This window comes from Podarcis tiliguerta (genome assembly GCF_965153285.1).
Source record: "Podarcis tiliguerta genome assembly, chromosome: 2".
NCBI classification, from domain to species: Eukaryota; Metazoa; Chordata; class Lepidosauria; order Squamata; family Lacertidae; genus Podarcis; species Podarcis tiliguerta.
Window position 1 is genome coordinate 118228631 of NC_139535.1, and position 11714 is coordinate 118240344.

General features: G+C 44.0%; 1 long non-coding RNA gene across 2 annotated transcripts; it reads left to right on the top strand.

Moving 5' to 3' along the window:
• Window positions 1-1200: 1200 nt before the first annotated feature.
• On the top strand, window positions 1201-10966 carry LOC310671940. 2 transcript variants are annotated; one of them, XR_014508298.1, is made up of 4 exons: window positions 1201-1623; window positions 2490-8249; window positions 9540-9846; window positions 9877-10966. It is a non-coding gene; the product is annotated as an uncharacterized lncRNA (long non-coding RNA). The 2 variants fall into 2 exon arrangements; XR_014508297.1 differs by having other exon boundaries at window positions 1201-8249.
• Window positions 10967-11714: the final 748 nt, after the last annotated feature.

Consider the following 11714-nt stretch of genomic DNA (forward strand, 5'->3'; position numbering starts at 1 on the left):
CATATCTGGTTATTGCTGGTTGTGTATGTTATATAGGGACCCTCATTTGATATTGTACTCTGCATTATATCAAATGAGACCATTTGTTTATCTAGCTCAGTATTGGCTTTTTCTTTTTGAATGATCAGGAAATGGAGAAGAGGGGTGTCAAGCCTCAGAGACACAACCATGGCTAAATACAATTCTGTGCTGTTTCTCCCCACAGAAACATGCATCAGATGACAGGAACATCCAGTTAAGTATGGGAAGTGAGGACTGAGGCATGTAGGCTGAAGGCAGAGACCTGCCATCTTCCTTTTGACCAGTATGGTCAATTCAAACCATGTAGCAAAGAAGGAGTCTCATCTGCTTTGTTCCCTAACAACCCACAATCGCTGGGACAGTTTTTCCAACAATGCACACTGCCACACATTTGCATACTGCCTGTGCATGGAGACACCTTCCAAAGTTTTCCACTCTGGCAATAACCACCCATGCAGATATCAGATCCCTAATTCTGAGACAATCCCTTATCCCGGGTCCCACCAACAACCTGCTTGGTGGTGCCTTCTGTAGCTCAGTATTATTTACACCAGTGTTCTTCAGCCTTGGGATCCCAGATGTGGGTGGACTACAATTCCCATCATCTACAGCCACCTTAGCCCAGTGGTCAAGGATGATGGGAGTTGTAGTCCACCCACATCTGGAGACCCAAGTTTGAAGAACACTAATCTACACTGACTGGCAGCAGTTCTCTAGTGTTTCAGTCAGATCTCGCCCTGCCCTGCCCTGAAATGCCAGGGGTTGAACCTGCGGCCCTTTTCATGCAAAGAGGACCTGCAGCCCTTCCACCTCACATGCCTGCAGGGACTGGCTGCTGATGCCTTGGACCAGTTGCTCCTCTTTGCTGTCCCTGCTCATTCACCTGACTGCTCTGAGCGTCCACAAGAGAGAGAAGAGGAAGCAGTATCTTGCTCTCCCTGGGTGGAGAGGGCAAATGGGAATTGGTGGTTGTGGTGGGGCCGCGGTGGAGCAACTCAGAGGCAGGGGCCTACAGGTCTCATCTTGTCAAGTGCGTATCCCCACATCTGCCAACCTGGAACAAGCAATGGAATCAGCACCAAATGTCTCTAGGCCAGCCTTGGCCAACAAGGTGCCCTACAGATGTTTTCGACTGCAGTTCCCATCAGACTCAGCCAGCACTCTAAGGCTGGTGGGAATTGTAGTTCGAAACAACTGGAGGGCACCCAATTGGTTGGCCTAAGGTATGAGCTCTAGGCATCTGGATTTCCTTATGTAAATGGACTCAGTTTTTTGTTTCCTTGCCAAGCTACACAGCTCAGCCTCTGAAGGAGTGGATATGCCAAGAACAGAGAGATCCATGTATTGTCAAAATCTCCCCAAGTCAAGCTAAATTTGAACCTTTTATAGAGTCGGTCACGACTGGACCTAATGGTCAGGGGTCCCTTTACCTTTACAGCAAGATGAAAACAGATCCCTTGCTGAAAAACAACAGTGGGAAAACAGCGCCTAGCAATCCCATGAGCCCTTACAATGACTGTGGATGCCTGCGGAGAATTGGAGTTTGAGAAAGGTTTGGAGGGAGCAATTGTGGCAGAGTTTGCCACCTTTCCTGCTGGCCTGGTAAGTGCTGCTGGTTTTTTCAAGGCTTTCCAAAGGTTTAGAGGGTGTTTGCTGGGCTTTTCAATGGTGTTTCAAATATACACAGTTTCACTGACACATGCGGTGCCTCGGAATGTAACCCCCACGTAGGTTGGGAGTTGCCTGTAATCATCAGTATGTAAATAAATAATGGGGGGTTTTTAAGACTAGATAAATGAGATGATTTGGACATGTACAGGTTCACATTTGTTGGTTTCCTCACGTTTCCAGTTTATTTTCCTTAATTATGCCTCTCAAATCTAATACCCTGTCCCTATGAACTGATGGCAGATCTCATGTTTAAAGCAGAATGGTTTAAACATTAAGTTCTTGGTTCCTCAAGAACTGCCCATGAACTCCATAGCAGCTTTCCGGAAGCTTTCCAAGATACCCTTTGAAAATTTCCTCCAGTGAATTATAAATGTAATAAATAAAAAACCAACAAACTTCCTGACCCTACTAGAAGTTATAAATACAATGTGAAGGAGGAGGAAAGCCGAGGTTTCTGTGTCTTTCTTAAGAGAGTGCCTCACTTCGTTCCAGACTATTAGAACCCCATTTAATTCAATGGATGCTTTCGCCCCCACCCCTACAATAACTGTTACTTCATTTTTGTTTTAAGTCAGACATTTGTAAGAGATGGAGAGAGATATGTGTCTGGTGTTAGATAACAAGGGAGGGAGGGAGAGATATTTCTATTAACCCGGTCATATGGATTCTGCTATGAGGTAAGGATGCAGTATTTTTCTGTCCAAAATCTTGGAACACTTCACCCCCTCCATTACCTTTGGGGGTGTAACTAGATAGATCTATTTGCTCCACCCACATTTCACCTCTTCTGATTACAGGTATTTTGTTTCATAAAGAAGGACCAGGCCTGCAAACTGAGCTGAGAATCCAATTCACAGCCATTGCCAGAGGCAAGTATGCAGGCAAATGCAGGCTCCAACCTCCCTGTACTCATCAGTAGGTGGACTGTTGCGTTCTGCTTCTGAAACAGTTTGAGAAAAAGCAGTCCTATAGAGAGTGAAGTCTGGCCCTCTTTTCAGCTGCTCTGAAGACATCAGCACTTGTGGACTCTGGAAAGATCAATCAACCAGGAAGGAAAGGATGACAGACCCTCCAAGTGTCCCTTTTTTCCAGGGACATCCCTGATTTAGAGAAGCCATCCCAGTTTCTGATTTGATCCTGGAAAGTCCCACTTTTCCTTAGGATGTCCCTTTTTCATTGGAGAAATGTTGGAGGATATGGAGTTATCCCACTCTCGAGCTGTCTGAAGGCAATCCTGCATAGGAAAGGTTTTTTTTAATGTTTAATGCTCTTTTATGTTTATATAAATGTTGGAAGCTGCCCAGCTTGGCTGGGTCAACCCAGTAGGATGTGTGGGGTACAAATAGTCAAACTATCACTATGGAATGGGACGTCCCTATTTTCATCAGCGGAATCTTGGAGGGTATGGGATGACAACCAAGTCATCCGTAGTCCTCAGCCTTGCTGAATGTGTGATGCCCTCCAGACGTCGCTGGACTTCAACTCCCACTGCCAACGTAGCTGATGGTCAGGGATGGTGGCAGTTTCAGTCCATGAACATTTTGAGGACACCACATTGGCTTCCTCTGTTCCAGGCCAAAACTAGAATGAATGGGTAAATTCTCCAGAAAATTCTGGACACTCTTTGAGTCCATATATTAAAAACAGACCATCGTAACTGCCCTGACACCCCTGCATAGGCATTGAGTCACATCAGTCTGTGCTGTGCTCCTAGAAAACTATGCAGAATATCCCTTGCCACCCTGCCGATGTGAATCTGACTCGTAGGATCAGCAGAGACATAAGTAGTAGCTCTTTTCCTTTCAGCAGTTACTGTGTTGAACATCAAAAGAAGTGAAAGCCTAATATGGCAGTTTAAAGCAAGCTTTAAAAAGATTATTGGCTCTTCTTTAAAATGCCAGATTGGCTACCAATTAATTGCCAAACTAAATTCAAGGTGCTGTTTTTGGTGTTATAAAGCCCTGTGCAGGTAAGGTCCAGGATACTTGAAAGATAATCTCACCCCTTATATACGCAGTAATGGCACTCTGCAGGTGAGGGCCTCCTACAGATACCATTTCATCAGAAGGTCCATTCTGCACAATACAGGAATCAGGCCTTTAGTGTTGTGGCACCTGCCCTATAAGATGCCCTCCCCTTGAATATGAGACAGGCGCCATCTCTACTGGCTTTTTGGCACCTGATAAATACCTTCCTCTTCCAACCAGCCTTTTAAGCTGAGATCTTTTTCTGTCTGCATTAGTATTGGAATTGCTTTTATTGATTTATCACTGGTTCTTTGCCATCCTGGGCACCTTTGGGAGGAAGGGAGGGATAGGAATATAAAAAAATAAATAATAAAGAGTAGGAGATGCAAGCATCGCAATGAGACAGGAAATTAAGTGCATCAGGACAGTTCTGTTCTAATTAAATAGTTACTTCCCATTAAGTCTTTAAATTAAAAACTGAATTTAAAAGCAGCTAAAGTGTTCTCCTTTAGCCCAAGATTGTCTTATAGAGAGACATTCCAATTGCTATTAGTTGTTTGAGATACGTTTTGGATCAGGCAGCTATTTTAAATGTGCACAAATGCATAGGAAGCTGAATAAATAAGAGTTGGGGATTATTTACAGGCATACATACATTTGAAACGTTCAGGCACACGAAGCCACTGTGTTCACTGCAGATATTGAAAGAGTGGCATGCCATTTTCTACAGCACCAACTTGTGATGGTGGTTATGGGCTCAATGACATCACAGCCTCTCCTAGGCAAAAAGGAAATCCTGGAGCAGAAGGGAGGCTGCGGAAGAAGGCAAATTGTGAATAAGAGGCTGATTAACTCTGAGATGCAAACAGCATCAAGGGGTGATTACTTCTCTGGGGATTATAATATGCCAGATGTTTGAAATCGAGGCCAGATGTTCATTCTAGGTATGCGCTAGCATCAACAAGAGGAAAGAGAGCCACATGCTCAGAAATACCACAGAGAGCACAAATAGCTAACGGCTTGGAAGGGCTCTCGTTGTCTAGAAGCATATTGCAAGGATGACTCACAAGCCAGAGCTGCCTCCCTGCGCTGAGAGGAGAGTGGGACGTAGGTAACCATAGCACAATGCCAGGCAATGCTTCTCGGCAGGAGAGGGAGCCTAACTAGAGCACAATAGAATCTGGATTTATTAAGATACCTTCCCTACTGTGAGCAGTGGGGGCTGGAGAGCTGTACAGTTGGCAAAGCTGCAGGTTGTTGCTGTTGTTTTAAAAAGCATCTTTTACTTTCCATTACCCCCTGCTCATCTGCCTACACAGCTTGAGGCCAACCAGGAACTTACATACATTGAGCATAATAGCCAAGATAAGCCACAAAAGTTTGAATGGGGGAAGGGAGGGAAATGCTGAAAGGGATTGATCCTCCTTGGACTCTGACTAGTTGTTTTTGCTGTATTTTTTTTAATGGCAAAGACCAAAGAAGATGAAGAAGGGGCAGAAGGAGGAGACACGTCCTCAGGTGTAGCCTGACCTCAGGCACTTGGTGGCCTCAACTGCCACCTGCAGTATGGGGAGAACATTGACCTACATTATAAAGTTGTCCTAAGATTTACTGCACAACTGTATGCAAAGCTCTTTGAGCACTCGCAGACATGATTTAACTAACATTATTATTCATATTTCCATCACTGGCATCATCCACACTGAAAACAAATTATTTCTTCCGGAGGGGTAGCAATCTTAGTCTCTTGCAGCAAAGGCAACCAAGACTCTTAAAGACTAACACACTGTATTACGCCAATGCCTTTGTGAACTACAGTCCGTGCCATGAGATGCACAAAGTGCTGCATGTGTGTGAGAAGGCTCTAAAATGCAGAGAAGTACAAACACTATTAGTGCTGCCATACATCCGGATTTTCCCAGACATTGCCATGATTTCAAAGGTGGAATTGACGTCTGGAGGGAATTTCTCAAAGGCGGGGCTTTGTCCTGGATCTTAAGCAAGTCAATCAAAAAATCGTGGTTTTGGGGCGTTTTTGTAAAAAAAAATCTCAACAACTTTTAAGGTGTCCTGGTTTTTAATTTTTGAAAGTAAAAAATAGGTAACCCTATTTAACAGTGGCCATTCACAAAAACAAAAACTAGTTCCATTGATAACACAGGCATCCTGGAACTGCTAAGCCAGTTACGACATACGGTATGATTTCAAAAAAATGGTGCCGATTCAATCCACAAGTGATAGCACCAAATCTCTTGATGAATTGCTGAGCTATCTCCCTTTGAACTTCCTTTGTCCCAGCATGGTCACCTGAAGGTCGGTTACAGAGTGTCCTAGGAGGCAGTAATGTTTGTCCACAGACTTTGGTATATTGCCATATCTGATGTTAGATATAACATTCTTTTGCGCAGAGGCTGCCTGTTTGCCCCACGTAGAACTGCAGAAGGGCATTGCTCACAGACATCACGTTGGTAGGTGAATAAACCCCTACTGTTGTCATTGGCATCATTAGGTCCTGTAATAGTGCTGCCAGAGTAGGCATGGAGACAGAGTTGACAAATCCCCACTTCCCAAAGGAGAAGACCTCTGCAAGCCAAATATAGTCCATGATGTTAATGTTCACCACACGTCCCCTCAGGCACCTTGGCTGTAGAAGAGCTGTCCCCTCTAGCGGAAGAATTCTCTCAGCGCTCAAGGCGATAGCAGGCCAGAAGCCTCTGTGATGGTGCAGTAGCCTCTGGGACATACTCACCTTTAGCAGTGAAAGGAATGCTAGGTGGCCATTTCCTATCACAGAGGATCCTTCTTTAGGCCAGGCAGTCTGATTTGAAAGAGATGCCAGTTCATTTCTGACTGATCCTTTTTGGTAACCATCTTACCTTGTTCACTTTACTCATGATTCACTAGGAAACCTATCTCAATTTTTACATTTCCAGCTTCTATAATGTGAGCATAAAATCAGCAATGACTAGAATGCACCTTGGCTTTTATTTAGATAGTCGTAAATTGCAGTTTCATAAAGAAACACACACACTCAAAACAAGGCAGTGTTAACCATACAAAAGCTACAATTATAATAAAACCATCAGTAAAAACATCCTTCAAGACATCCATAATTACTGGCCTGTTAAAATAAAATTCACATTTCAAAAGCCAGTTTCTCTTCTGCTTTTTTTTATCCCAAGGTTACAAAATTCTGACATGACACCAAAAGTACAAAAAGTGTCCTCTACAAATCTCCATAAGGCTGGCGTTTAGAAGAAGCTGATATAGAGGGGACGTAGCTGTTCTGATATCTGCAAATGAGAGAGATCAGTGGCAAGGGAGTCCCCTTTCATAGGACAATTTCTGATGGTGGAAATGTCGGCAGGAGAGAGAGAGAGGCAGCTCTGCCCCACCCTACATTTTAACTCTGCTATGATAGAAGATCAGGTTACTTCCAAATGGAAGCAAACAATAATAAATTGGGCTCATTCACTCACAGTGTTTAATGGGACATTGCTCCCAAGTAAATGTGCAGAAAATTGCAGTTGTGATGTAGGCAGCCCAGTCATAAGCCATTCAAAATGCAAAGGACATACACATACCAATCATATGGGATGTGTTATTATGCCTGACACAATGCAGCAAATGTACCCATGGTAACAAAAAGGATGTAAACCAAGGAGCCCTTTAGATCTCAAAATTAACTAGCACAAATTTTTATTAGGGTCAAGAGCTGTTTGCCACATGAGGATAAGCTTTCCCCTTCAACTAGAGCCATACATTTTCAGGGTTCCTGTCAGTACCAAAATCCAGACAAACATATTTAAAAATTCTGCTAGTATAAGGCATCAAACCATACTTATAGAACATGCTAACAGAATCTTACATCTCCCTCTTCCTTCAAGGAGCTCAGTGAACCCTGGATTATGGAGAGAATGGCAAGGAAACCTTAATAAATCCCCAAATCCTCACCTCCCATAATTTTAGTGCCCCCTAAAAAACACCTTTTGTACTAGTCCCACTTGTTAAGGGGACCCACCCTTGGCGCCAGTCCCAGCATAGATCAGAGTGAAGTGGCTGCCCCAAGCAGTAGCTGTTTGGATGGGGGGGGGCTCTCAGGTATAGTGGAGGGCACTGCCTGGTCGCCTCTTTGAATCAAGATTCAACTGCTACTCTCGAAAGGGTGAGGGATGCCAACCTGTCTTTTGCCTCAGGCAGCAAAATATTTGGGGTCACAGCCCTGCACAGCCCCCTAGGATCTACCCTGTATTTTGAGCTCACAGAGGGTAGGTAACATTTCAGCCACACAGCAACTTTGCAAGTTATGTTGAGAGAGACAGAGTGATTTCCCAATGTTGCAAGTTTAGTTTGCACAATTAAAGCTGATTGCTCCATGATATTTGCTTCCCCAGCCCCCAAATCAGACTTTTTCTGATAAGAGAAGTGATGAGGAAATGCTTAGGAAATGAGTAGACTAACATTTGCCTCATGCAACATTGTCTAACTCCCCACATACCAATCAGAATGAAAGCTCAAAGAACAGGTCAGCTGGAAGTGACCTCAGAGGGATTAAAGGCATTCCCAGAGGGTTCCAAAATGCATTTTCAGGTAGTGCTGGGATTATGTTCAGTTCTATGATGAATGTTCACTGTATGGTTCATTTTTTATGTAAACTGCTTAGAAATGTTAATGATTAAGCAGCATATAAATGCCTTAAATCAGAGGTGGGGAAGGTTTTGCCCTTTGCCCATTTCCCCATACTCCCCTTTTAAGCTACGCACACACACCCCGTGCCTGATCTCAGAGGCTTAGAAGTGGAGTGGGAGGAGACACACAAAGCTCTTTTAAAGTTTCCCCATGCTTTTTAAGCCACTAACATTGTGGACTTAAAAGGGAGGAAACAAGCAAAAGGCTTTAAGACAGCCTCCACACTCCCTTGGGCAGCTCAAGTGGAAGTACAGGAGTTGTCTTAAAGCCTTTGCAAAAGACTCTTTAAAGTAGTTTGCATGCACACCCTGCTTCAAAGGGCACTTTTGGGCAGGGCTTTGATCCCCACTCGGCTGAGGAGCAGAGATTAAATCCTGCTACCTTGGCTGGCCGATCCTGTTCAGACAAGCAGGCTATTGCAATGCAGGGATGGGCAGCAGGTAGATCAGGATCTGTAGCTAGAAGATCTCTCTCCTTTGCAGTAGATCGGCAAGAGTTTTTGTTGACAAACAGCATCAAAACAATTTGGCCCACTTGAATTAGGCTCCTAAAATTAAGACAGCTAAGCAGGATTTATACAGAAGGCGAGGGTGTAAAAAGTTGTGTTTCATCCCAATATACACGAGGGGCGCTGTGGTCTAAACCACTGAGCCTCTTGGATTTGCTGATCAGAGGGTTGGCAGTTTGAATCCCCGCAACGGAGTGAGCTCTTGTTGCTCTGTCCCAGCTTCTGCCAACCTAGCAGTTCGAAAGCACGCCAAAGCGCAAGTAGATAAATAGGTACCGCTGCGATGGGAAGGTAAACAGCATTTCTGTATGGTCTGGCACTCGTCACGGTGTCCCGTTGCACCAGTAGTGGTTTAGTAATGCTGGCCACATGACCTGGAAAGCTGTCTGTGGACAATCCCCAGCCCCCCCCCACTTGATCTTAGCCAAAAGGCCGAGAAGCGATAATCCCCAGCTCCCTTGGCCTGAAAAGTGAGATGAGTGCCACATCCCATAGTCGTCTTTGACTGGACTTAACCATCCAGGGGTCCTTTACCTTTTTTATATATTCATTACTCTTGGATATTGCATTTGGTATTTATAAACCGCTTTGAGTTTTGTTTTTTACAATCCAGCGGTATATGGGTTTTATTAAATAAATAAAATAACAAAACACAATTTGATCCATGCTTTTTCCTTTGGTAGGTCTTGACATAAATAAAGTCATCATACTTTCCTTTCATGTTGGCTCCTGAGGCAGATGCAACTCATCCCCCCAGGGGCACTATAGGGGTGGGACGAAGCCTCCCTATCCATGTCTACTCAGGGATATCCCACTGAATTCAATGGAGCTTACTCCTAGATATGCCTTTGCACATATAGTCTCACAGTAGTGAATAACTATTGTCTGATCAATGTATGTGGAACATGTAGCCTTACAGCACAATCTTAACAATGCCTACTCAGAGGCAGGTCCTATTGAATAAATGGGGCTTACTCCCCATTTGGGGACGTCTGGTAACCATATACTAGGGGACGTAAGTTTAGAAATACAGCCTTAGCACATGCATGTTTATTAAAAAGCAAGTCCCAGCACTGGGTGTGATTTGGGCAGCACAACATCCTTGAAGTCCTACACACAATATAGAAAGCAGCAGGTATTGGCTCTAATGTTTTTAAGAAGTTTATTGTTTCATCTAATAAATAAATAAATAAACAATGTGATAGATAACTGCCGGTATGTTACTCTGAGGTGTTTTGAGAAGGGTGGAATACAATGGTGATAGTTTTCTCAGAGGCCATCAGAGGCACGTTGGCTGAGTAAGTGTGCCAGTGAGCTTCAGGGAGAAAGACCTTGCAGGCTTTCTCCTTGTCTTATGCCTTCGCAGTTCCAGTGTTTATCTTTCATTCCAGTTTATTCGCCCACTAAATGTCCTTTGTTCCCTTGAAGTAATTGTGAATATTTATTTCATCTTTCTGCTAAATATTATTTGCTATCTTGTTGTCCTTCCTTTAGGTTTGCAGAATTCCTAGTATATGGTTACCAGACATCCCCATTTCCCAGGGACAGTCACCGAATTTACAAATCTGTCCCTGGACAAAATCCGTCTCCAGAATGTCCCCGGATTTCATTTAATGTCCCCGGATTTATATTTTAAGTGTTGTAGATTTATAAGTAGGGAATGATTGTTGCATGGTTGGTTCTATGGCACAACATACATCATATGGGGACTTCTGGCGAGGCAAAATGGTGGGTGCCACGGCAGCGAGCAGCTCCTGAAGCCAGCCAGAGACAACTGCACTACCAGGCTGGCTCCAGGCTGCTAGACTGCTGCTGCCGCCACCACTGCCGAGGGGGAACCAGGGATGCCCGGCGCATCAACTGGGGAAACCACACACGCACACACGCTCCCTGCGACCCAAATTGAGCCAAGCATGAGAGTGCCCAGCCAACTGCCTAGCAGCGCTCCAGGGCCAGGAAAACCCTGGAGCTGAGGCAGAGAGAAGGAGGAGAGAAAGAGAAGGAAGAAAGAGAAAGAGGAAGGAGAAAAAAGAGGGGAGCCCCAACCTTGCCGCACCACTGCTGCCGCTCAGGAAAAGCGGTAGGAGAGCACCAGGAGGGCAAGGATGCGTGGCCGGCTAGTGCTCCAGGAGAGCAGGCTGATGCCCAGAGGAAGGCCATGTGACAGAGGAGACCACAGAAGAGAATATATTACTTCTTAACTTTTTTAACAACTTTTAAAAAATATCTTCCCTTTTTTTAATTAAAAAAATATGCCTGGATTCTTTGGGGGGGGAAATCAGTTAACCTTATCCTAGTAGTCTTCTTCTTCATAGAGGAGGGATACGAGTGTTTATCTTGGCAAGATAGCCCCAACATGAGAGAGAGACATTGCACACTTTTGTAAATCAACAAAATCTGTAATAAATAAATAAATAAATACTAGTCATAAAAAAAGAGATCCATGCGTGTATGGAGCAATCTGCGTGGATCTGGATTATTATTATTTTATTATTATTTTTTTGTATTTTTATCTTGTATAAAAGATAAAAACCCCAAAAACCCAAAGTTGAAGTAAGAAGGCATCTTCAAATGTTAAATAAATCCAAGCAGTGAATTCCCAGGACTTGGAAGCCCCCTGGAGATGAATTCACTCTTTCCACCCACCCCCTTTCAAAAATGTGCATGGAATGAATGAGTTGGCATTCAAATCTATTCTTTTACAAGCATATTTTCTATTATTATTGGGTCCATTCTGACAAATATGGGGTCCATTCTCTTACTTTTGACCCTTCTTGGTTCCCTCATTTCTGGGGGTTGGACTAGTTGACCCATGGGGTCCCTTCTAACGCTTCCGTTCTACGATTCTCTCGCATACA